The sequence below is a fragment of the Mauremys reevesii genome, linkage group 3 (genome assembly GCF_016161935.1).
Source record: "Mauremys reevesii isolate NIE-2019 linkage group 3, ASM1616193v1, whole genome shotgun sequence".
Taxonomy (NCBI): domain Eukaryota; kingdom Metazoa; phylum Chordata; order Testudines; family Geoemydidae; genus Mauremys; species Mauremys reevesii.
Window position 1 is genome coordinate 92,339,403 of NC_052625.1, and position 24,396 is coordinate 92,363,798.

Consider the following 24,396-nt stretch of genomic DNA (forward strand, 5'->3'; position numbering starts at 1 on the left):
TCTAGCATGAACAATAGTACTAGATTCCACATGAGCAGCGCAGATTTGGTGGACAGAATTCTGGGAGAGAGCATGCTGCCCCTTGGGAAATGATGCAGTAGTGACTACTTTTGTGTACATTTTCTGAGTTCTCAGAGAGTCTTTGTCTGTCTTTGAGAGCTTCTGCCAATGAAAAGCCTTGCTTCATTCTCCTCACCCACATAGTACTGGTAGAGACTTAAAGCCATAATCTTGTCTTGGGTTTTCTTTTTAGTTATGCAGGTGATTGGACTAGAAGCCCTCTCAAGGTCCCTTCCAGTCCTACAGTTCTATGATTCTATACTTTCCTATTGATTCATTCAGTGTTGAACGTACCAGGCACTGATGGCAAAAAGCACCTGCAACTGCTGCCCCACGTTCCTGGTACATATTGACATTCCAAGTAGAACATTGCCTCTTAAAAGAACACCTCTGCATTCCACTGCATCAAAGCAGTTTAATAATTAACTATGCTGATGAAAATAGCCCCACCCTGTCAAAGCTCTGTCCTCTTGTTCCTCTGTATTCCTCTTGTATCTGTATTATTGTAACACATAGTACTAGAAGATACATGTCAAATCTTTTTTTGCTAGGCATGGTATTTCTGACATCATAATGTCTGACTGGACCACATCTTACTGGGCATAGGTTTAAGCAGTTTACAGTACAGTTTGGGTTTAGAAATGTAATCATTAGTCCCCATTATCCCCAATCCAACAGGTTGGTGGAAAGTGGTGTTAAAATAATAGTCGTAACTGAAAAAGGCTGCAGAGTCAGACTCTAATCTGTACTTAGCACTGTAAAGTTGCAGGATGGCCTCAATAAAATATGGTTTGTCATCTGCAGAAATGTTGTTTATCAGAAAACTGAGAATTTGAATGCCTGTAATGGTAGAAGCTGATGTCAGAGGAAGTGGGGACTTGCAGAAGTATGAAGAGACAGATAAAGCTAAACATAAAAATGCAGCCTGATTTGGGAACTGGGAACTGCCACCACTTCCTGAAAATGATGTTGTATTCATCTATGATGGAGATCAGTGACAGTGGTATCACATGAGGTTGCCCCACCGTCTTAAGGGCCATCACACCAGACAGACACGTGCTGAGAAGTAGGCAACATCTTTTCCAGTTTCCAGAAGGGAGGGAGATATGAAGCAGTGAGTTGAGATAATACAACAGGTTGAGAAAGACAAACCCCAGGACATAACACTACCAGAACAAATTACCATCTCCTGGCAACAGTAGTACTGATTTTTCAAGGGAGATGTCCACAAGTCCAGGGAACAGTACAAGGCACCTCAGAGATTAATTGAACATTGTTAATAAGTTTTGTTAGCAGGTGGGTTATACATTTTGGAATTGTTGTTGTATCACATTATTTAAGTGTTGTTATCATTAAGTTTGCCTGGGAAAGGAAGATGTGATTTGAGGACTGTATCTTTTAGTGGCATAGCTTCATAGACAGGGAGTTTGGGAAGTGGTGCTGCAGAAGCCCATGTTCTGTTATGCAGAGGCAGTGGAACTGGTCAGTGAATTGAGTATTTCTTTCAAGCACCGTGGGCCCAAAGGGATTCCTGAACACCACAGGCCATTGACTTCAATGGGGCCAGGATTTCTCCGCTGGTTTCTATTTCTGGTTTTGATACTGCCTTCCTCAGTGACCCTGAATAAGTCATTCTCTCTGTGCCTCTGTTTCTCTGTGTTTAAAAAATTGTATCATTTCCTAACTTCATGGGGATGTTGAGGCTTGGTTCATTAAAATGTATACATTATTTTTAGATCCTTTGATGGAACATTATATGTCAGTGCGAAGTATAATTTATTATTAAATGTGATTTTTATATCTTTACAGGGGGCTTAACTATAGCTAAGAAGATTGCGCTTGATCATTTGTGAAAAGAAGATTCAATTTGTTTAGGAAATTGTTCCAAGAAGGGAACAATAAACTGAAGATTTTTATTTTTGCAAATTTTTAACAGGCTTTATGCTTTATTTCCTATAAAATTTACTTAAAGAAAGAGTGGCTGCATGATTATACGTGTAAATAGTGTTTAGTATTAATCCTTTTCACACTTGGATTACTATACAAAGAGTTAGTGAATTCACTATATGCATTGCAGTAATATAGGAATATTGGCTTAAGAAAGTTCTATAGTACCCTTTTTGTTAAGAAATCCAAATCAAGTATCCATTGCAGATATATTGCATCGTATCCTTAAAGTCCATCTGCATTTACCCTATTACTTAATAAATCCAGGAGTGTGTACATGCATGTAGATATGAAGAAAATAAAGCAAGTTCACTCAACTCTAAAAAGATGTATTGGCAACTTCAGTTTAAATGAATGGCATTAAAAAAAATGTGATTGAGTGTGCTTGTTTATGGTGTTGCAAAACGTAACAAATTATCGGTAAAGTCAGCCTCGGAAGTTTCTCTACCCAGCTGTGCTTAGCTTTTTCCCCTTTAATGAAGATTGAAAATAATTTTGGAAAGTTACTAGAAAATTGCAATCCATTCATTTTTCCTAGAAGGTCAGTTGTATGATACAGTGACATTTCTGCTTAATTAATATTTGTGAATACAGTGCAAGCTTGTAATCATATTTATACTTTTCAGATTGTATTAGTGAAAAAAAATGTCATGATGATAATATGTTGCAAAAATTCTCCTATGATAAAACTTCCACAGTGCAATATAACAGGAGTATCCATTCTCTTTGATCCTGAAGTATGGAACGATAAGTGTTCTGTTATCAACGGCTAATAGTTCAGTTAGTGCCCAATGTTTAAGATAAACCAGATTCCATCCTATTTAAATACAGTACTGGTTTAAAGATAACCACAGAATGAATCCTATGAAAGTTCACATAATGAAAAAATCTCAGTACCTGTATATGCTATATTTAAAGTAAGAAAAAAAATTATAGCATCCATTTCTGATTCTCTTTGTTTGAGTGGCTGTATTGTAGAAGAGGAACATAATCTGTCCGGGCAGGCAGGCAGGCAGCCAGCTTTCTCTGTTTGAATGAGAATGTTCTAAGCTAACCCTTTCTAGGAAGAATATTGACATTTATGTAAAAACTTGCTTTCCACAAACACGTGTCAATAAAATATCATTGAACTTTAATACAAAAGGTGCATGATTATGGCTGAAATAAATTCATCTGAACATTTAAATGAATAGGATTTTAACCCTATTTTCCCAGATCGACTGACCACACACTTTCTGGACTTCTTGATCTATATTATGCATCTTCAGTTGACTGATTAGGCATTAGGCAGATTCTTCTACATTTTCTTTCCTCTGCCCCAAACATAAAATAACCAGTAATCTTGAATATATGCAGAAGAGGACAGTTAAGAAGTAGCCTGGTGTATTTGGATGGAGTAATTTGGTAAAGGGCATTCTGGAAGGTTGGCATGCCTGGGTGGGAAAAGTTACAGTTTGCTTGTAGTATATGATGTACAATAGTTGTGGTAGTGATAGGTGGAGAAGAAGATATATGCTGTTAGGCGACTTAACCTGTCATTTCCTTGGGTTTGTGTCAGACATAGTAGATGTGGGGCAACCTTAACTAATGCACAACAGAGATTTTGTGTATGAATATACTGTAGATTAGGCTGGTAGCATCACATATTACTAACGTTGTCCGACACTTTCCATTCTAAGACCCTGTTTTCAGTTGCTTATATCTTTGCTGAACTTTAACTGTTCAGGCTGAAATTCTACATGTCATGTCTGCCTCAGGCTCCTTTTTAAAAAAAAAAACTTTCAGCCAAAACAGTTCAGTTACTTCTGAGAATGAGGCTACTGAAATAGATATGGTTTTGCCCATATTAAAAATGCTGACAACTTTTTATTTTAGAAGCTCTAGCATCCCCATACTTTGAAGCAAGGACTTGAAATTTGGCAGGGTGTGGCCTTTGTGTCTGGGACAGATCTTTTGCTGTTCCTGTGAAAGTCTGTTCCTGTGAAAGTCTGTCCAAATTTGGCCAAGTTATAAGCCTATGAAAAACAGCAGTTTTCACATGCTCAGAAATGTGGTACAGCTTGGCAACTAAAAACACCAAAGATTTGGTCATCACTGAGCATAATACAGCCCAGAGCTGAGCTGAAATTTCCCTGCAATTGCATCCCTAGGCTGGATCCAGGCACTGGAATTGAGAGCACAGATTCTCTCTCTACTGTGTTCTCCCTGCTGGGACCAAGCAACATAGTGGAGGAAGCTGCCTGATTTGAACACAGAGGACAAAACAGCCAGACCTGGGGTTGTCGGGAGAACAGATTGGGACAAGGAGTCCTGAAGAGGGAAAAAAGATGATAGAATCATATCATATGATAATGATATCACCCTTTTCATTCCATTTCCATCTCAGGAGGATGTTAAATAGCAGCTACTAAAGTCAGACATTTTTTAATCAGCAGGTCCATATAACTTGCATCCAAGAGTTTTAAAAGAGCTGGCTGAGGAGCTTACTGGACCATTAATGTTGATTTTCAATAAATCTTGGAACACTGTGGAAGTTCCAGAAGATTATAAGAAAGCTAAGGTGTGCCAGTATTTAAAAGGGGTAAATGGAATCACCTGGGTAATTATAAGCCTGTCAGTCTGACCTTGCTTCTGGCAAGATAATGAAGTGCCTGAAACAGGACCTGATTAATAAAGAATTAAAGGAGGGAAATATAATTAATACAAACCAATGTGGATTAGTGGCAAATAGATCCTGTCAAATTAACTTAATATCTTCATTTAATGAGATTACAAGTTTGGTTATAAAGGTAATAGTGATACCTTGATTAAATGATATAAATGACATCTTGTTTAAATGATATAAAATTAACATGGCACACATTCAGTGGATTTAAATGATAGGTCTAAAAATGTAATTGTAAATGGGGAAACATCATTGAGTGTGTTTCTAGTGGGTTCCATAGGGATTGGTTCTTGGCCTCATGCTATTGAACGTTTTTATTAGGGACCTAGAAGAAAACATTAAATTTTCTCTGATGAAGTTTGCAGATAATACAAAAATTGGGGGAGTGGTAAATCATGAAGAGGACAGTTTACTGAGTCAGAGTGATCTGGATCACTTGGTAAGCTGTGCACCAACAAACAACATGCATTTTAATATGGTTATATGTAAATGTACACATATAGGAACAAAGAATGTAGGCCTTACTTACAGGCTGGGGGACTCTAGCCTAGGCAGCAGTGATTCTGAAAAAGATTTGGGGGTCATGATGGCCAATCAGCTGAACATGAGCTCCCAGTGTCACACTCTGGCCAAAAGAGCTAATCCAATCCTTGGATGCATAAACGGGCATCTTGAGTAGGAATAGAGGTTATTTTACCTCTATATTTGGCACTAGAGCAACCACTGCTGGACTACTGTGTCTAGTTCTGGTGCCCACAATTCAAGAAGGATATTGAAAAAATTGGAGAGGCTTCAGAGTAGAGTTATGAGAATGATTAAAGAATTAGGGAAAAAAAAGTCTATAGTGATAGGCTCAAGGAGTTTAATCTATTTAGCTTAACAAAGAATGGTTAAGGGGTGCCCTGATTACAGTCTATAAGTCCCTACATGCGGAACAGATATTCAATAATGGTCCCTTCAATTTAGCAGAGACAGATATAACACAATCCAGTAGCTGGAAGTTGAAGCTAGACAAATTCAGACTAGAAATAAGGCAAAAAAAAGTTTAACAGTGAGGGAATTAACCATTGGAACAATTTACCAAGGGTCATAGTGGATTCTCCATCATTGGCAATTTTTAACTCAAGATAGAAAGTTTTTCAAAGCTATGCTCCAGGAATTATTTTGGGGATGTTCTATGGCCTGTTTCGTATAGGAGATCAGACTAGATCAGTGGTCTTCAACCTTTTTTTCATTTTGCAGACCCCAAATAATTTCAAATGGTGGTTTGGACCCCTTTGGAAATCTTAGACATAGTCTGTGGACCCCACCCCCCAGAGGGTCTGTGGACCGTAAATTGAGAACCACTGTTCTGTAGAAATGACAACCTTTCACAGACCCCCTTAGACATAGTCTGTTGCCTCCCCAGAGGTCTGTGGACCACAGGTTGAAAACCACTGAACTATATGATCACAATGGTCCTTTCTGGCCTTAGAATCTATGAATCTATATAGTTTCTGTGTACAGTTACTGTTTATTCAATGAAATGTCTAGCACCTTATCCCACTGTGCAAGGCTCATTCAAATAACTTCTTAAAACTTGCTTCTTCAAAGAGGTCCACAGATGCTGACCCATACCAGTAAAATGCTGCTGTCTTTCCCAAAAAGCTGTTAAGTGGCACCATCGGCCATGTTTGCCAGTCCACTTTTGTTGTTGTTCAATCACTGACTATTTAAAATTCCGCCACTCTTACACATGCCAAGTAGCGTCACAGGCCCAGGTTCCACAAGATTATCTGCATGGGCAGACCTGACCCCAAATAAGACCCCACAGAGCCTTAAGAGCAAAGTCAGGCTCTTAAGGCATGAGCCAAAGCCCACCAAAGTCAGTGGAAACTTTTCTAGTGACTTCATGAACTTTGGATCAGGTCCCTAGATTGCAAACTCCTTTGAGCAGGGACAACGGTTTCCCTGATCTTGTGCAGGGCCAAGTATGATGTCGTCAGTTAAGTAATAATAAACAGAATATACACTAAGCATTTAATTTAGCAGGACAAATACTCCTAGTTCTATCATGTTCAGTGCCCCAAAAGCTGTTGATGTTGGACCTGATGGAATTAGGGGGTTCAGTCTCACAACTAGGGGTTGGTGCCAGTATACATTTTTGTGAAATGCTGCAAGGGAAACACTTTGGATCTTAGTATTATACTAACATGAGAACAGTACATTCCTAAAACAACTTGCGGTGTGTGAGCACTTCCAGTTCCTTGACAAGGCGTCTAAAAGGAAAGTCATACAAAGCAGCACAAACATGGAACATGCTCTTAGGAAATACAGTAAGAGGAACACTGGGCAACCCAAGCTAAAATAAAAGCCAGGAGTTCTCTTCTCCTTGCCCACTATAAACCTTAGCTCAGCTGAGGAGAAATGAGCTGAACACAATATGTACGTCTATAGATATATTTGTATGTTTAAGCAATTGTACAAGAACAGTTCACCCTTAGGAAAATATTACTTCTGCAATGCTGCCAAAGTCACTGTTTGCATGGTTATCTGCAACGTAAGTAGCAGTTTCATAAGATAAATTTTGCCTTCGTGGCAGGATTGACTTGCAGAACTAGCTTCTACAAATATTTTACCAATTTCATTTTGGAGTCAGCATTCCTGTCTACCCTCTGGGTTACAGCATGCATGCCTCTCTACAAATCCTGTATTATCATCTGTCCTAAAGAAATACTGATTGGAAGTATAAGGGAAGAGGTTAATCACTTGATTTTTTCCAAATTAAAAACAAATTGCCCTTGACACGGGGCATCATATGCAACAGAGGTTATGCCGTCTGCGACAAGAAATTTGTCAATCAGTGGTAAACTTTGATCAGGCTACATAATGTGTTCCGTAGCAAAATTACATTTTTTTCACTTCACCTCTGCTCTGGGAGTAGGTTTAATTTTTTGGTTTGCTGAATTAGACTTATATTACTTTTGAAAACATCAATATTGTCCATGGCGACTCTCAAGACCTTGTGGGGAAGGATTTAAGGGGCATTAGAAGGAACTGTAGAGACCTCAGTTAAACATAAATAAGGAAAAGCACCACACCAAACAGAGTATCTGTTATTCCAAACGTTCTCAGTGCAGTTCCGTTTCCTGAGTACTGAAATTAGGCTTCTCTTCTTTACAAATCTTTGGGTCTGGAAAGAACCAATAACTTGTACAGTGGGATCAGCACTAGAATATTTGTGCATCAAAAGCATTTCCTTTGGAAGCAAAGATGGAACAGGAGCTGCCCTCTTGAGGCAAATCTCTTGCATAATAGAAGCCAAACTCTGACTACTAGTCTACCATACACTAACTGGCATACTTTGCACTAAGCAGCTTGTACCACTAATTAGGTCACTCTGTTCCCAAATCTGCCCTCAATCAGACCCTTCCCTCCCACTCCACCCCTCCATCTCCAGTAACTTCCAACTGCCTCAACTCCAACATCTGCAAGGTAAAGATAATACTAATCTTTGTAAAGCAGTGTGAGATTCGCTGATTAAAAGCGCTAATAAAGTGCTCATTGTTAAGAGTAACTAGGAGTAGAATTGGATTCTATTCCTATATTTAAAATCTGTGGTTGTATCTGTTTAGCCAAGCCTTGATTAATAGTAGCACCCATGAACTTTCACTTCTTTTTAAGTGATGAAGTGTCCCTTTTGGCTACATAGAAGAGTCATACCAAAATGATATGTGCAAAAGTAAAACATTGCACCATATTCTGCCCAGGGTTCCTCCCAGGCAACCCCACAGAAATCAAATAGGCTATACGGGTTTAACTATGATCAGAATTTAGCCCATTGCTAATAAGGTCCCAGATCTTGCAAGTTTCGGTTGCAATACAAGTTCAGGGGTCTGCCCAAGCCATTCTCATTACAGGTTTGGGGTCTAGAGCCAGAGCCGCAATGTATTTAGGCTCCTAATTTCCACTGAAATCAAATACCTTTGCGGATCTGGACCTATAACAATAAAGCATTAGTGTCTGATCTAATCTATCTAGATCAGCGGGTTCCAAATTTATTGATTTATGTGCCACTTTCTTTAAAAGTTGATGTTTGAAGTAACACATGCACATTTCTCTTATTTTTTTTTCCTTCACATTTATTTCGGGCCATAGTAGGTGTAAGTATTTCTAGACTCTAGTAAAATAGTGTTCAATTATAATATCCTCTTTAAAAATCTCAGGTTTCCAAACAGTGAATCAGAAAGAAACACAGTGAAACAGCCATTATTATTTATGACTGTGGAGGCAGGAGGGAATTCCCCAGACAACCAGTGCCTCCGAGCCCTGCAGGGGGCAGGTTGCATCTTCTGCAGGGCAGGGAGTGCAGAGGGGGCTCCTGCTGTGCAGCAGCTACCCATGTGGAGACCTTTGACCTTTAGGCTGCCTGCGGCTGCAGCTTTTACAGGGGTTCTGAACTGGCCCCCGCACATGTGTCTTTTTGGATGAGAGGCACGCTGGTGGCATGATATGAAACATCATGAATTCACCTCAGTAGCTTAGAGCCAGCTAAAGGCTAGGCCTAGCAGAAAGTCTGTTGTGCATCAAATGACAGTACAGTTACCCGTCTGCACACTACTAAATGCAACTACTATTCTGGCATGGTCAGTGAATGTTATTCACCATTATGGCTGAAAGTGGCCAGGAGATTACATTTGGCTTCTTATGCATTTTCTGGTGTATTACAGGCAGTGCATGCAACGACTGTTCATTTGAAATGGAGAGCCCTTTTTTTTTTTAAACTTTTTTGCATACCACTTTCAAGAAACTCACCACCACCAATGGCACACGAACGACAGTTTGAGAATGCCTGATCTAAGTTCTTATATTGGCACCCATCAATGGAGTATCTAATCATCTCCCACAAGTAAAGAACCACAAAGATATTTTTCCCCATCTGGCAAGAGTCAAACTTGGTTATTTTTTTTAAATGTCTATGGAAAAATGAAGAGAGACACAAGACTAACTTCAACAATAGGTCTGAAAAGAATAAATGTGAGACCAGAAAAGTGAGTATGTTTTAAATTAGGACTTTATACAATTGGCAGGTGGGGTTAAAAAATCTCCATTATTATTTATAATATCCTTTTTGAGGTTTGAAAATACAAACTCTTTCCCTGATAATTTTGGGGCATTTATTTTGTTCCCCGTTTTTAATAAAAATGTGTTGAATGGACTAAGATCTACAGATATCTACTGGTAAAATAGACTGCAGAAGTTAATGGGGAAGGTAACAAACAGTTAAACCCCCACCCCCTCCCAAAAAAAACCCTGGGAACCAGAAGTGGTTGTGGTTACTAACACTCAGTAATTTTTAAAATGCGGTTACCATGTTGAGGAAGAAGTAGAACACTGTGCTATGACACCGACACACATGGCAGCATCTCCATTAAGAGACAAGGGCAGTTACAAGGGCAGAGCAACACTAATTGACACCCTTGAAGCATGAGAAGTCAGTATACATGCACACCATTTACAGAGCCCTCTGTATGCAAAGGGATCCAATGGGACACATTATTAATTTATAGTATAACTATATTTTATTCTACATTTTATTAAGTTTCAGTGGTTTTGAAGGGTCTGATCCCGAACACCTTATTCAAACAAAAATCCCCTTGGGATCAGCCCATAAATTAGCTTATTATAGCACTGGCACATTACAACTATTAATGTCTGCCAGTGTTTCTGTTATAAACTCCTAACTTGGCAATAAAATGTACTGTTGTGGACTTGAATTTAGCATAGCAAAACTCAATCCAGGAGAAAATTTTGTTACTGTTATGTACAATCATTTTTATAAGACTTAATTAAATGTTTTGAATGAACTTGCTTGAAAAAGGATTATTTTTTGGACCGGGAATATGCCATGTACACTGAACTGCTGAAACAGGCCACAGCTAGGATATCAAAGAGAGGCTATTCACTAACCCAGAGAAAAATCAACAGCAATATTCACAAGTCACAACCCAAGTGGAGGGCAGTGGTAACTGGCAGCCTCCGTCTGCCATTGTAACAGGGAGAGTACAAGGAGACAGAGTACAAAGAAAGGAATATGACTACTCCTTTAAAAAATCTGGAAAGCGAGACATAGGAATCTGTAATCAGTTAGGGAGGTATCATTTGTTTGTGTCTAAATGCTGACTTAAAATATTACGTCTGATAACTGAGTGGATAAGGGAGCAGAAATGCCTGTGACAGGAAAATCAGGTCATTGCCAATATATATACAGGGATGCACATGAATGGTTGGTTGTTCTTTTTGCTTGCCAGCAGACTTTCTTTTGTTTTCTGGTGTGTCCTGGAGTGCTCCTGAAACATGCACGTGTTACCCTTTCAAGAGTAAAAGAAATGTTTAAAAGACTCCAGACCTTTTCAGAGGACTTTTGAGTTTAGAAACGGTTTGCTGTCTGAGGAAAGTAAATAAACAATTGGATAACTATACAATTTATGTTATTTTGGATAATTCCAAGGGGCTAGTATAGAATGTAATTACTGGTGGGTTGCTAAGGGAACTTTATTATGTTTGTTGTAAATTTTGAATTTGTCATGCAAAAACAGTCAGTGAAAGCTGCAGTTCCAGGCTGGGATGGTAGCCTGAATTTTCAGCTCATGATCTTTTGGGAAATGCAGTTTATTACTATTTATTTGTGTTGTGATCATAGGTGCTGGAACAAGGGGTTCTGGGGATGCTGCCACACCCCCTGGCTTGAAGTGGTTTCCATCATATACAGGATTTACAGTTTGGTTCAATGGATCTCAGCACCCCCACTATACAAATTGTTCCAGCACCCCAGGTTGCGGTAGTGCCTAGAAGCTCCAGTCATAGCCCAGAACCTGACTGTGTTAGGTGTTGTACAAACACAGAACAAAAAGACAGTCTATGCCCCAAAGAGCGTATAATCTAAATATAAGACAAGAGACAACAGGTGGTTACAGACTGATAAGGTGGAGCACAAGGAAACTATGAGACAATGTGTAGTTATATCACATGACCACTTGATTGCAGGCATTGCTATTTATGAGTGGTTAAAGAACGTGAAAGGAACTTCTGAACTAAATTATGACAGATGTAGAGCAATCACCTACCATTCACTAAATAAATAGTAACAGCATGAAAAATATAGGATAAAGGTTATATTTAAAGGAAACACCCAACAATGTTATGTTCAGTGTATAAAATCATTGGATCACAGTATACCATCCTTTGCACGGTTATTTCTGAAACAAGGAACAAAGTGCATTCTTTCTGACTTCATAAGGAATGTCCTTTAAAATAAAGATTGGCCAGACACCCTAGAGAAAGTACCGGATCTGATACTATAGTGGTAGAGCCACCTTAGTACTGAGAGTGATAAGAATACATGTAATTTAACTAGATAGGTGGAGATTGATCAGAGAAAAGATTCAGATCCTTTTGGGTGAGGGATTATGGGTATTTCCACCCATAAAGAAAGCTGGTTTAAATAGCCAGATAGCTAACAAATTGGTACAAATAGTCAATGTATTGAACATTTAGGACTGGAAGATTGAGCAATACTATCCTACTTCTGCAATGAGTTCTGCCTGGGAACAGAGGTGCACCCACTCAGAGCTCCTAGCAGGATAGGGGCTTTTTAATTAATCCAAATGAAACCACGTTTTGATGCCATCAGAATTAAAATTAATGGGAGAGTAGAAGAGGAATAAAATAATACAATAAGCCTTATCACTACATTTCCTTCACTATTAATAGACAGTCTAATATAGGGATGTAAAAGGTTAACCAGTTAACCGGTGAGCATTACAGTTAACCAACCTTAACCATTAACCCCGACGGCCCCACATGGACTGGAAGGACCCCAGCCCCGGCTGCGACAGGCCAGCAGGAGGGACCTGAGTGCCATCTGGGCATGTCGGGCCAGCCAGCCAGAGGGACCCAACCCCAGCCACACCAGACCAGCCGGACCCCAACCCCAGCCACAGTGGCCTCAACCCCGGCTGTGCCAGCAGGACCCCAACCCCTGCTGTGTCAGGCCCACTGGAGCTACTTGGGTTAATGGTTAACTGGTTAAACTATATAATTTTAATAGTTTAACTGGTTAACTTTTTTAATGGATATTTACATCCCTAGTCTAACATGTTTATGGATTTAGGTTTCACACAGTAAAATATTGCCAGGCACAGACTTTTACTTCAAGATATAGCACTGGCTACCCTTAAGAGGATTTTTTAAAAACCAAGCTCTTTAAGAGGGAAAAAACTAAAATTAGCTGGAATAAGTCATCCTGCCCATGAGAAAAGCACTAGCACTGGGTGGATGAGGAATGTGGCTATAATTAGCCACTGGTGATTGTGTCCCGGTTACTCACACAGTAGTAACACAATATTATGGCCATAGTTTACAGTATCACGCCATGACATCCGGCCTCAGGCTATGGCTTATTTTAAAGGCTTGGTTCCGAGTGAATACAAAGCAAGCCCAGGGGAGCTTCAGGAGAAAGAGCAGTAGGTCACCCTAACCTCACCAGGTAGGGAGAGGGACCCACCTGGCCCCTGACGCACATCGCCGCCAGCACACTGCGAGCGCTGAGCAAAGCGCTGCTATTTATAATGCGCTATTTTAATCGGGTTCGCTCATTGGCCGCCCGCCTTGGTGACGGCACAATCGCACCCAGGGCAAAGTTCCACTCCTCTGCCCCTCCCTCCCCAGGAGAGCGAAACGCTCCGGGGACAGGCGGTGTCCTGGGAGCGGCACGCGCGCGGGGGAAAGGCACCGGCTGGGGCGCCGACTTCGCAGGGAAGTCAGGCGCTTGCCCAGGCTGCCGAAGAATCGGGTCTGTGTGTGTGTGGGGGGGGGAAGTGAGGAGGTACCCGATCCAGTGCAGCTCCAGCAGCAGCCCCCTGGCTGGGAGAGCAGCCCTGACCGGGCTCCCTAATGCGGCATCTTTCTCTATAGCAGTATAACTAACAAAGGGTGGGACTAGAGGCTCAGGAACAACACCACAGAGAGAGGTAGGAAGAGGAGCCTTTATTCCCTGTCAAGAGGAAATTAGCTTTACTACAGAAGCCAAGTGCACAGTGTAAAACATACAGCTCCAGAAGGAGAAGTGTGGTGGATACATAGACATGGGGAGGTGCTTGGGTTCGGGGATGAGGACGGTATAAAGACTTGAATGGACAATAGGTACAGAGAGGCCTGGTCTACACTAAGAACATTCTTTGAAAAAATTCCTACTACTATTTCAGCCTCCCTGGAAAGAGCAATATTGGGAGCCATAGTCCACCAGCTGCTTACCAGTATTTTTAAGTACCATAAGAAAAAGCCTGACTATTGAAGTCAATTAGCATTTTGCCATTGACTTCAGTGGGACCAGGATATCACCTCATGGCATCTAATCCTGCAAAAGGCAAGTCTAATTAGCATGTTTCTCAAAATTGTAGCAACAACCAATGAATGGCTCCTCTGAATTACGGTTCCTAATGCTGCTAAAACTGGTGGAGGTGAACCCGTGTTAGCAAAGATTGGACATTTTTGTCTGGACCATAAACAGATTTCCAGACAGCACTTGTTACAGTAGTACCGGTCAAGGTTTTGTTACAGTCTCTGTTACAAACATAGATTTGATGGAGATATCCTTAGAAATTTAGTTTAAGCAGGGAGAATCTGTTTTGTTCCCATAGAAAGGGCAAAGTCAGTCATACAGCAACATGTTCTTTGTAACAACAAAGTGCCAGATTCACCACTGGCTTACACCAATAAAGGGTGGTGGAAGACCCCCAGTAGCAGGAAGTGCACAAGGAGGAGTGGAAGGCAGGGACAGGTTACAGCAACATAAATTTCACTTTCAGGGCTAGAGACATAAGGGATCAACTTGGCTCTGAAAGAAGGCTGCGGCAGCCAAAAAAGGGAACCTGGCCAGAGTGGCCAAAAAGTCCACTGATGCAGCAGCCCATCACAGAGGGTCCTGCCAGCATAGCTCCTGTAGAACTGTTCCACACACAACTTAGCAGAGCCCTGACACAGGCTCTATTACCCCTATGGAGGAGAGCCAGTGCATCTCCATGTTGAGTGCAATGGGCGGGAGGGTGTATGCTACACATGCCTGCACCGCTTTGCTGAATTTGGCCACACGATAGGAAAATTCTCACTAGTCATGAGTCTACAGAAGTAGGCTTTCTACAAAGTCCTATTAATCAGGTCATTTAAGATTTATTGTTGGCATAGAACTTAGGCAATTTTAAAATGACAGTAGGCCAAATATATCAGCACTCAGGGCCGTCCCTAGCGGGGTGTGGGGCCCGGGGCAGAAGTGACAAATCCATCACTTCCGGGACTGACCTGTCACTTCTGGGACTGACTGTGCTGGCCAATCGCGCCAGCCCGTGGGGGCCCCCCAAAGCATGGGGCTGGGAGTGGTCACCCCAATTTGCCGTACCCTAGGGACAGCTCTGTCAGCACTCTACTTCATCCAAAAGTAGCTCTAGTGGCTGCTGGTCCATAAAAACTCACTGGCATTTTTATGCTCTGTAGTTGCAGAAACTATTTGCAACTCCAGTGAGGAACAGGGTCTTCAGCTCCTGCAACCCCTCCTTTAAAGGTAGGGTAACCAGACGTCCCTCTCATCTGGTCACCCTATTTAGAGAGGAGACCTCTCTCTAGCTGGTCTGTTTGCTGTACCAGTATGCCCTTAAGAACAGTGTCAGAAGACTTCACTGAGCATGCTCAAAGTGGACTATCTCCTGATCTCACTTACACAGATTAAATCAGAGTAATACCAATAAAGTTAATGCAGTTACATGAATGTGCTGTGAGAGGGAAATCTGGACCAGAGTCCTCTATGGTCTAATGAAGGAATGGATTCTTCTTCAGTTGACAAAATGTCAGTCAGATGGGCCATCATTTATCTAGGCTACAGTCCCAGGTATTTGGGCTCTTCCCTGGATGACAAGACCATTATAAGGACCCCCAGGAGAGTTATTTCCTTCCTTTAATATCAGTGAGAATCATGATCAGTGGTGTTCCCAGATGTAATGCTCAATAACATGGCAGGCCAGGTGGAGTCAGAACTCTACCTTGGAGGAGGGGTAGTGTGGAATTCCTAATATTTTCTGCAGCCATTTAAATCAGAGAATATTGCCCTGACAGCCAAGTAAAAGATACTCCAGCTGAGATTTGGTGTAACATCCCTTTACTGACCAGCTGCCATGGGGGACAGGTAACCCAGGATTGTGGACTATGGTATTTTTACCCCTTCTTGATATGAGCACTAGTCAAAGTTCCGGGCCTTGTAGGTTGTTCCAGATGGGAGTAGAAATTGATGATGGAGTCTGATATTTTCTCTGATGCAATCTTGTTTATTTACAGGGAATGTACTGAGTCTTGCTTCTCTGAATGCAAGAGGAATCAAAAACAGGAGACAGCTTCTTGGTTTATAGCCACAAGCCTCTTTACCCAGCACCAGGTCTAAAAGGCCTCTCACTCTAGCTTCTTCTAGGGTCATACACCCTTGTTCAGGCTGACCTTCTGTCTGTCTCAGACTCTCTCTCAGTTTCTTGTGTGTACACGAACTTGTTTCTCCACAATCTAAGACTATGTCTATATTATAGACTAGAGCCTATGCCGGCACAGCTGTGGTGCCATAGCTATGCCAGCATAGCTCTCTAGGGTATATGCAGCCTGTACTGACTGAAGGACTTTTTGTGTCTGTGTAGGAACTCCAACTTTCCAAACAACATGAGCTATGTCACTGAAAGCCCTATTCCATTGACAACTGCATCAACACTGGGGATTTTTCATATTCCTTGTCCGACATAGCTCTGCCAAAATAATTTTTAAGTGTAGACCAAGCCGTGCACATGCACACACACACACACATCCCTAATCAGAACAATAGTCAGTGGAAATCTCCATCCACATGATGCTAGTTTCTGGGCAGAGTCCATTATGCCATGTTTTAGGTGTGGCTACTTTAACTATCTCTCACAGCAACTTTAAATGATGGGTAATTACACACCCATCTGTTTCAATGAGGTTTTAACGCAACCCAGAACAAGACTTAACCCAGCTCAGAACAGTATGTCTCCACTCCAATCAGGAGGCCCACATGCAGCATGTATAGGAATACCTGAGCTAGCTTTGACTGAACTAGCTCACTAAAAATAACAATGTAGTTTCAGCGGCATGGGCTAGCCAGCTGAGTACAATCCTGTTCAGGACCCTAGGTACAGACTCAAGCAGCTAGCCCATGCTACTGTGGTTACACTGATATTTTTAGTGAGCTAGCTAGATCTGCTAGCTCTGGTGTACCTATATGTGCTGTCCTGACTGCAGGTAGACATATCGTAAGCGAGAGCATCATCTTGTAGAGCACTGAAACTTTTGCCTATGCAACCAGGATCTACATCCTTTAGGACCTCACCCAGCCAAAAAAGCCATAGATATTTTCTGCCAGATACTAGTGTTATTACATGTTAATATACATTTGAGAGGGTAGAGGACTTCTTATGTTCTGTTTACTAGTGGACTTGGTGAAATATTCATTAGCTGGATTCAGGCAAATTACTAAAACGAGGCCAAATTCATCTCTGGTTTAAATGCCTTTGAAGTCAATGGAGTCACAACACAATGTATGAGCCTAGAGTGATCTACTTTTTGCTCTATCTCTGCCATTGGATTTCAGTAGCTATTTGTGTTAAATTATACACAAATTTATACATTATACACAAAATTACTGGATTACCATAAATTAGATATGTATTCCGGTTGCTGATCTCCTGCTATTTCTTACTGATCCTCAGACATCTGTTCTGGCTATAATTCTTTCATAACCCAATTTAGAGATGTATCATGGATTAAACTTATTTACTCTACATTGGAAGCTCTACTGAAGAAAATACAGAAAAATATATTTTCCAGCAACAACCATTTAATGTGTTAAAGGGGAGTTTTCTTCATGTAGGTCTGTTGATTTTAATTTCCATATAATCCAGAGCAAATATATTAATTCTCTCTCATTCAGAGCCTGATCAAAAGCCAATTCAAGCCAATGGGAGCCTTTCCATTAACTTCAATAGTCTTTAAACAGGCCGTCAGTGCATCAAAGTGGATCTTTGTAATAGGATGTACCTCTCAGTGCTCTTCACAGGTCTGGGGTTTAGGTGAAAGCACAGTTCATTGATATGTAGTTTAACCATGTGTCTCATATCCTGCATCTTTTGCTAACTCTATACAAACAAAAATAACAGTGAAATCCAATTTGACAATAATCTTAATACATTTTCAGAGGGTTGGATATTTGGGATTTCCTGATTTCTGGTCTGCTGTCTAGGAAGCGTCAAGCCAGCATTGCTCCTAAGTAGCTAAGGCAAGGCTACTTAGTTCGAATTTTTTAATCGTTCGGTGACCACCCAAGCCACCTCCTCGAAACAAGCCATTTTCCAGAGCCAACTTAGTGCTAATCTTGCTAGCGCTAATCCGGCAGCACAGGTCGGGAGATTGGCAAGCAGCACAGCGGGTGTTGATCCTCTGTTGTGCACGACAGCTTTGGATCTGGCCAAATGCCACACCTTTCTTTCTCCGCGAGGACAGCAATCTGAGCTCTCTGCGGGCTTGAGCTCACACAGTCTGCTGCACGGGATGCGAAATTTGCATGCCTGCATGAAGGAATGAGTTTTCCTGGAGTCTGGCAGAAGATGGCAGGCAGAGGAGCGATGCCTCTCCAGCAGAAGCTCCAGCAGAGGCAGAGAGAGAGTCCCAGAGTGAGCGGCTCTCGCTCCTGTGGGCGGAGGAGCTCACAGAATGGGAGTCTGTAGTTCTCGGAAGGTCTCTCGTGAATGCGAGAGTGGTGCCGAAGCCCAAAGTGAAGGGAGAAGCGAAAGGGAAGGAAAAGTCCAAGAAGAAACGGCAAGAAAAAAGCAGAAGCGTAAAGAGAAGCACCGAAGCCCAAATGACTGCATGCCGCTTCAGGTGGGTTAAGGCACAGTGCCCCACAGACCTGCCACCAGTGCCTGACCAGTGACGGTGGTGCGAGGCCCACCATAGAGGCCGAGGACAGGACCTCTAGAGGGGCGCCACCAGGGACGGAGGGGGGGGGCCGATCCCGAGACCTGAGCCCGATGGGAAGGGGAGGCCGGATTTTTAGATCTCCCCCACTCCCTCCCAGCCCGTCCCTCGGACACTATCACAATCTCGGACTCGGAATCCAATCAGGACAGGACCAGGCGATGGTAAAGCTGAACTAGGAACAGGGATTTATTTTTTTTTTAGAACAAACAAACATTTTTATTTTTTTATTTTATAAAAAAATATAAAAATAGAAATAAACAAACAGCATAAGTCAAAACAAGCAAAAAAAAAAAACAAAAAAAACAAATAGCAAAAAAGCAAAAAAAAAAAAAGCAAAAGGAAAAAGTTCTCAGCAGAGAGTTTCTAAAAAGAGGTGCTTTAGAGAGAGAGCAGTTGGGTGAGAGAGGCTCCTCGCGCTGCCAGGCTCAGGAGCTCGGGGAGGGCCCCTCTCTCAGGGGTCTGCCATGTGCTCAGCTCTAGTGCAGGGCTTCTCCCTGGTCTGTGCTCTCGTGTAGCCTCTGTGCGCCTCAGGGTCTCTCTGTGCATGGAAGTAGTGCATCTAATTAGTGGAAGTGTAAGTGGTGCATTTAGTGTACTGTGACTATTTTACTGAATAGCTGTTTCTAGACTTTAACTTTGGCTTTACTTGCATAAGAATGACCCATGACTTATTTTTTGCATAAGATATGAATGACTTTTTAACAGCTTTTTGTTGTGTTGCACAGAGGAGAGAAGAGCATACTTTTGCATTCGCGCTTGGACGCCTGGAGATGCCGATAACGCCCTCAGCTTTCTCGCTGCACACATTGCTCAGCAGGAGAGAGCAGCTACTGGCCTAGCAGTCTGCAGAGCTAAGGTAGCAGGCTTCTCCACAGGATGGTGGCAGAAGAGCACAGCTGCAGCGCTTATCGCAATCGCAGCAATCATGATCGCGCATCTCTCGATCTGAACATTCCCTGTCTTCCCTGATCTCCTGATCCTTGATTCTCTGTTTGGTCTTCTGCTCCTGAAAGACTGTGACTGGAATGACTGTACTTGACTTGTACATGATCAAACTCTGTTTTTTGGCAAACAAAATCGCATTCCTCAGCTCCTTCATCGACTTCCTGACACCGCTGGCTGCAGAGCTTGGCTCGCATTAGACGAAGAAAAAGACAAGAAAGAAAGAACCGAGGACTGGAGCAGGCTGCCAGGGCCAGATGCTCAGGCAGAGAGCAGAGGGGCGAGCAGAGGCAGCAGACAGCAGGAGCACACAGGAAGACCAGCAGGCAGGGGCGCGAGGCGGAGTCAGGCAGGGCAGCCAGCAGCGCTTGGCGCGCGCTGGAGCAGGAGCACACGGACGGCAGGAAGCTAGAGATGTGCTTCTGTCAGAGAGAGAGAGAGAGGGCAGCAGTGAGGACCAGCTGCTCTGCCCAAGCAAGAAGAAGATCCAGCAAAGCCCAGTGCCCAGAAGGAGGGGGGTAGAGCAAGTGAGAAGCAACGCTGCACCACCCAAGAGCAGCAACACAATGTACAAGACAGAAATTTGTAGAAGTCTGTTCCTTACAGGATCACCAGCCCCACCCTCAAGTTTCAACTTCAACCCCCCACCCCCACTGTAAAACTGTTTATGTGTGTTTGTTTTTACTTGTTGTTCTCTTTTTCTTCAGACGTACTCTGGGGGATTTACATTCAGATTTTAGCACGTTTTACCAGGTACAGACCAGGGGGCAGGGTCAACTGCAGGACACACAGACTGCAGTCACTGCAGGCAGCCACACCAGTGCAGTGTGGCCAGTGTGCCAGTGTGTGTGGTGAGGTGTGTGGTGCTCCCTGTGCCTGAATGTAGGTCCAGGCTTCCTTCACATGCATTTCAGCATGTGTCCTGCATCCCCGGTGCCCCCTCCCCCGTGCCCCCCCCCCCCCCTCCCCAGGAAGAGACCCTTCCCCTTCCTCCACCCTCCCTCCCCCCTCCCCCCCCCCTCCCCCACAGCCCCCATGCCCCACAGCACCCAACCCCCCCCCCCACCCGGCAAACCCCCCCACCCTGCACCATCACCCCACCCATCACACCTTAACACTTCCAGAATGAAACCAAACGAAGAAACAGAAGAAAAAATGCAAAGAGCAAATTATTATTTATTATTAAAAATTAAAAAAGATTTAAAAAGTTTTAAAACGCCCTGGGGAGTGGGGAAACTTGGTTTATCATCTCTTTAAAAAATCTTTCAAGTGGTCAGGAACTACGCTTCTGCAAGCTCTGCGCTTCAAAGCCTCCTGATGCATATCATCGCTTCTGGGATGGAAATCTCTCAGCCGCGTCTGGCTGTGCATGAACAGCAGCCAGGGCAGGGCGGCTGCCCACCTCAAAAGCCCCCCAAAGGTCAGCTCAACCTGCTCTCACACCAAAAGCAGCAGCAGCAATACACAATTCTTCCTTAGGATACAGCAAGCTGATGTGTCAGTAAAAGTCAGATCCGTCATCTCCTCCCCAGTCCTCCGGCACACACCACCACCACCCACTTGCACTTGCGGCTCCGTAGTAGAAAGAGTTCTTTTCAGTGCTATAAGGCGCCTGTAGTAGCCAGGGATGAGCCAGGGTAGGCCCGGGTAGGCCGGGTCCCCGAGGATCACACATCCCCATCATCATTTCCCCCCCCCCGTTATTTTGTGTGCCTGAGAAAGTGGCCTGCCTGAGTGTTCCTGAACACCAGAGTTCCTGAACACACACACGCCCCCCCCCACCCCGCCCACCCGACGCGTCCCCCTATGGTCCATGGTCCAGCAGCCACCAGCTTAAGCAGCTTCCCAAAAGTTCTAGTTGGCTTCGGTGCTGCCTGGCTGGTGCCAGTGAGGTTAGTGTGGGGATAGGCCCACCAGGGTTTGGGAATCCCATCGCGATTCCCCCCATCGCATCCATGATGATGATCTGGACATCACATTTCCAGTCACTTTTGCTGAGAGATTGTGCTGCTCACTTGAATGACAGCAATCTTGAATGACAGCAATCCCCACCAAAGTGCCCACACATCAAAGACACCGCCACTGTGGTTGGCCAAAGTGGGTGGGGGGGTGGCAGCTTCGGCTGGTCATGGCCACCTGCACAGGCAGGGCTGCCCACATCCCTGGCTGCACCCCCAGGGGGGGGGGGGTCAGGGCCAAGCACACAGCAAGTCAGGAAAGTCAAAAGTGTCAGTTTCGCAGCCACCTGCCTGTGTCCAGACCTGCAGCACCATGCGGTCCACCAGTCCTGTGCTGTGTGCACCCTTCTGTCCGCTCGCTGCCACCCACACATGAACTTTGACCCATGCCCCACCATGATCCCTGCCCGGCCTGCCTTCTGTGAGAGGGAGGTCTGCTCTCTCCTCTCCCTCACCCTGAGCGCCTCGCCTCTTTCTCAGCATCTGACTGTGGAGGAGTGGACGATAACGCGGCGAGGAGTTGACAGCGATAGCAAGGCGATGCGATGATGCAGCGGCTCCATGCTCGCAGTGCGTGCTGGCGTCCGCGCTTGTCCCGCAGAGAAGAGAGAGCAGCGCAAGAGCAGCGCGAAGAGGAAGAGAGAGAGGGGAGAGGAGCGGTTCACGATCACATTTTCCCCCATTTCCCATTGGGGCATCAATCAATCCAAATTCAAGCAATGCGAAGTCTGGGGAACTGACTCAGGGGATTGCACCAAAGCAAAGCCTAAGCAAGCTGGCCCCGTGAATGTGGTGGAAGAGTGAATTTGTGTATTTAGTATGGATACACATTACATTATAAAGTTCGAATCCACAAACAAATTCTAAGTAGTATTCAAATAGTCCTGTAGTGTAGACAAGCCCTAAGAGTGATGCTGAAGAGGACCACGATGTACAAGAGCAGAGCTTCAGACCTGTGATATACAGGGGCCATGCAACACTGAAGCTCCCATTAAAACTCTGGAGTACTTACAAGAAGTTTCAATTAGCAGAAATTCAGAAAATTGGGATTGTACTGTAATAGTAAAAGAAATGTGGCCTCTAATCCTGATTAACACGTTACAATTCCAATTGTCAACTAAAATCTCATAGGTGTTTGAATTTAGAGGCAAGAAATTTAATTATATGAACTTGCTTATCCCCCACTATTCACTTTTACCTGTAACCAGAAAATTGTCCCTGACTCTCAGCCGGATCCACCTTCTAGTGAAGTCAGAGACAGCCTTTCCATTCACTTCAGTGGGAGTTGGATCAGGACCTATACTGAGGCAAATATGCATATAGCTAGCAGCAGTGATAACGGTAGTGGTGATTTGTGTGATTTTCTGTCTCTTATATACCATAATCTCAGCTGTTTGGGATACAAACAATTTCAACTAGAATGCAATTATAATTTAATAATTTTCAAAGCCAGATGACATCGGGCCAAATCTTCAGCTGTTGTGTATCAGCATTGAAGTCAATGCAGCTATGCCAGTTTACACCAGCTGAAAGGCTGACCTCTCATGAAGAAATAAATATTTGCGTGCAGTGTTTTTGAAAAGAACTAGGCACACTCCTCTTGCAACATTCCTTGATGTCAAAGTGTTGCACAGGATGTACATCAGAGCAGAATTTGACCGTAGAACTACAAGGATGAGGAAAGGTGAACTGTGGACTAGGAAAGAATGCAGTTGTTAAAGAATAGCTTAGTTACTAAGGATAACCCAGGTCTAGTTGCTATGGGCTTGGAGTGTGCTATTGTTGGGACATGACTGTAAACACACCACTTCATAATCAATATGTCATAAAATGAGGTTTCAAAAGCTGTATAAATGAGCAGCTGGTAAGGTACAGGAAGAGTAATACAGGCAGTGAGAGATTCCACCTTTACATTCAGAAGGCCCTATATGTTTGAATTTCCTAGAACAATGATCTGGGGCTTATGTGAAATGAATTTACCACAAACAGAGGTAGAAGCAGCGAGGTTTCCTGCCAGGCAGTTGATATACCTGGAGAGGTTGAGGCCAGTGGTGAGCTGGAGCCGGTTCCCACAGGTTGCCAAGAACCGGTTGCTAAAATTAGACCTCCATGGAGAACCGGTTGTTAAAGGGCCAGGGAGTGGGCAAAGAACTCCGGTCCGCGGGCTGGACCATCCTGTTGCTCCCAGGATTCCCAGCTGGGGAGGCTGAGGCTCCCCCAGCCCTTCCCCTGCTTCCCCCCAGCTGCAGCGTGGCCAGCCGCCAGCATCAGCTGGGCAGCTCAGCTGAGCTCCCGAGTCGTCCTGCTGCCGCTTTTTGAAAGGCCCGGCAAGGTGGGTGGGGGGTCCTGCTGCAAGCTCCAGGGCTGGCCAGAGGGGAGGGGAGGGGGCAAGTGGGGCAATTGGCCTGGGCCCTGCAGGGGTCCCTGGCTCCATGAGGATGTCTCCCCCGGGCCCTCCCCCACTTCCCCCACCCCGAAGAGCCACAGCATGGCCAGCAGCTGGGCAGCTCAGCTGAGCTCCTGAGTCGTCCTGCTGCTTTGAGCTGCCGGCAAGGTAAGGGGGAGGGGGCTGCAAGCTCTAGGGCTGCCCGGGGGGCAAGTGGGGCAATTTGCCCCTGGCCCCACAGGTATGTATCCCCCCGCCCCGGCCCCTCCCCCGCTCCCACCCCTTAAATCCGAACTTTTTATAGGGAACCAGTTGTTAAGATTTTGGCTGCCAAATTAGCTGGTTGAGGCTGTGTTTGCAAAGCAATCTTGTTG

At 43.9% G+C, this 24,396-nt stretch overlaps 2 protein-coding genes and 1 long non-coding RNA gene across 5 annotated transcripts in view; 2 read left to right on the forward strand and 1 right to left on the reverse strand.

The window, feature by feature from the left end:
- The window catches only part of RSPH3 (radial spoke head 3), a 23,317-nt gene extending 20,167 nt beyond the window's left edge, over positions 1-3,150 (forward strand). Inside the window, exon 10 of one of the 3 annotated variants that reach the window (XR_005596178.1) lies at positions 1,870-3,150. The gene's annotated coding sequence lies outside the window, so the exon portion shown is untranslated. Of the gene's footprint in view, positions 1-864; positions 1,609-1,869 lie in introns of those variants that run through there. The other 2 variants (XM_039530294.1, XM_039530293.1) reach the window with 2 other exon arrangements.
- Positions 1-13,242, reverse strand: part of LOC120400939 — a 26,775-nt gene extending 13,533 nt beyond the window's left edge. Inside the window, exons 1-2 of the long non-coding RNA XR_005596179.1 lie at positions 13,218-13,242; positions 11,061-11,099 (exon numbers count right to left, since the gene is read on the reverse strand). This is a non-coding gene — a long non-coding RNA (uncharacterized LOC120400939). The remainder of the gene's footprint in view (positions 1-11,060; positions 11,100-13,217) is intronic.
- Positions 13,243-13,441: 199 nt separating this feature from the next.
- Positions 13,442-24,396, forward strand: part of EZR (ezrin) — a 78,959-nt gene continuing 68,004 nt past the window's right edge. Inside the window, exon 1 of the mRNA XM_039530291.1 lies at positions 13,442-13,683. The gene's annotated coding sequence lies outside the window, so the exon portion shown is untranslated. The remainder of the gene's footprint in view (positions 13,684-24,396) is intronic.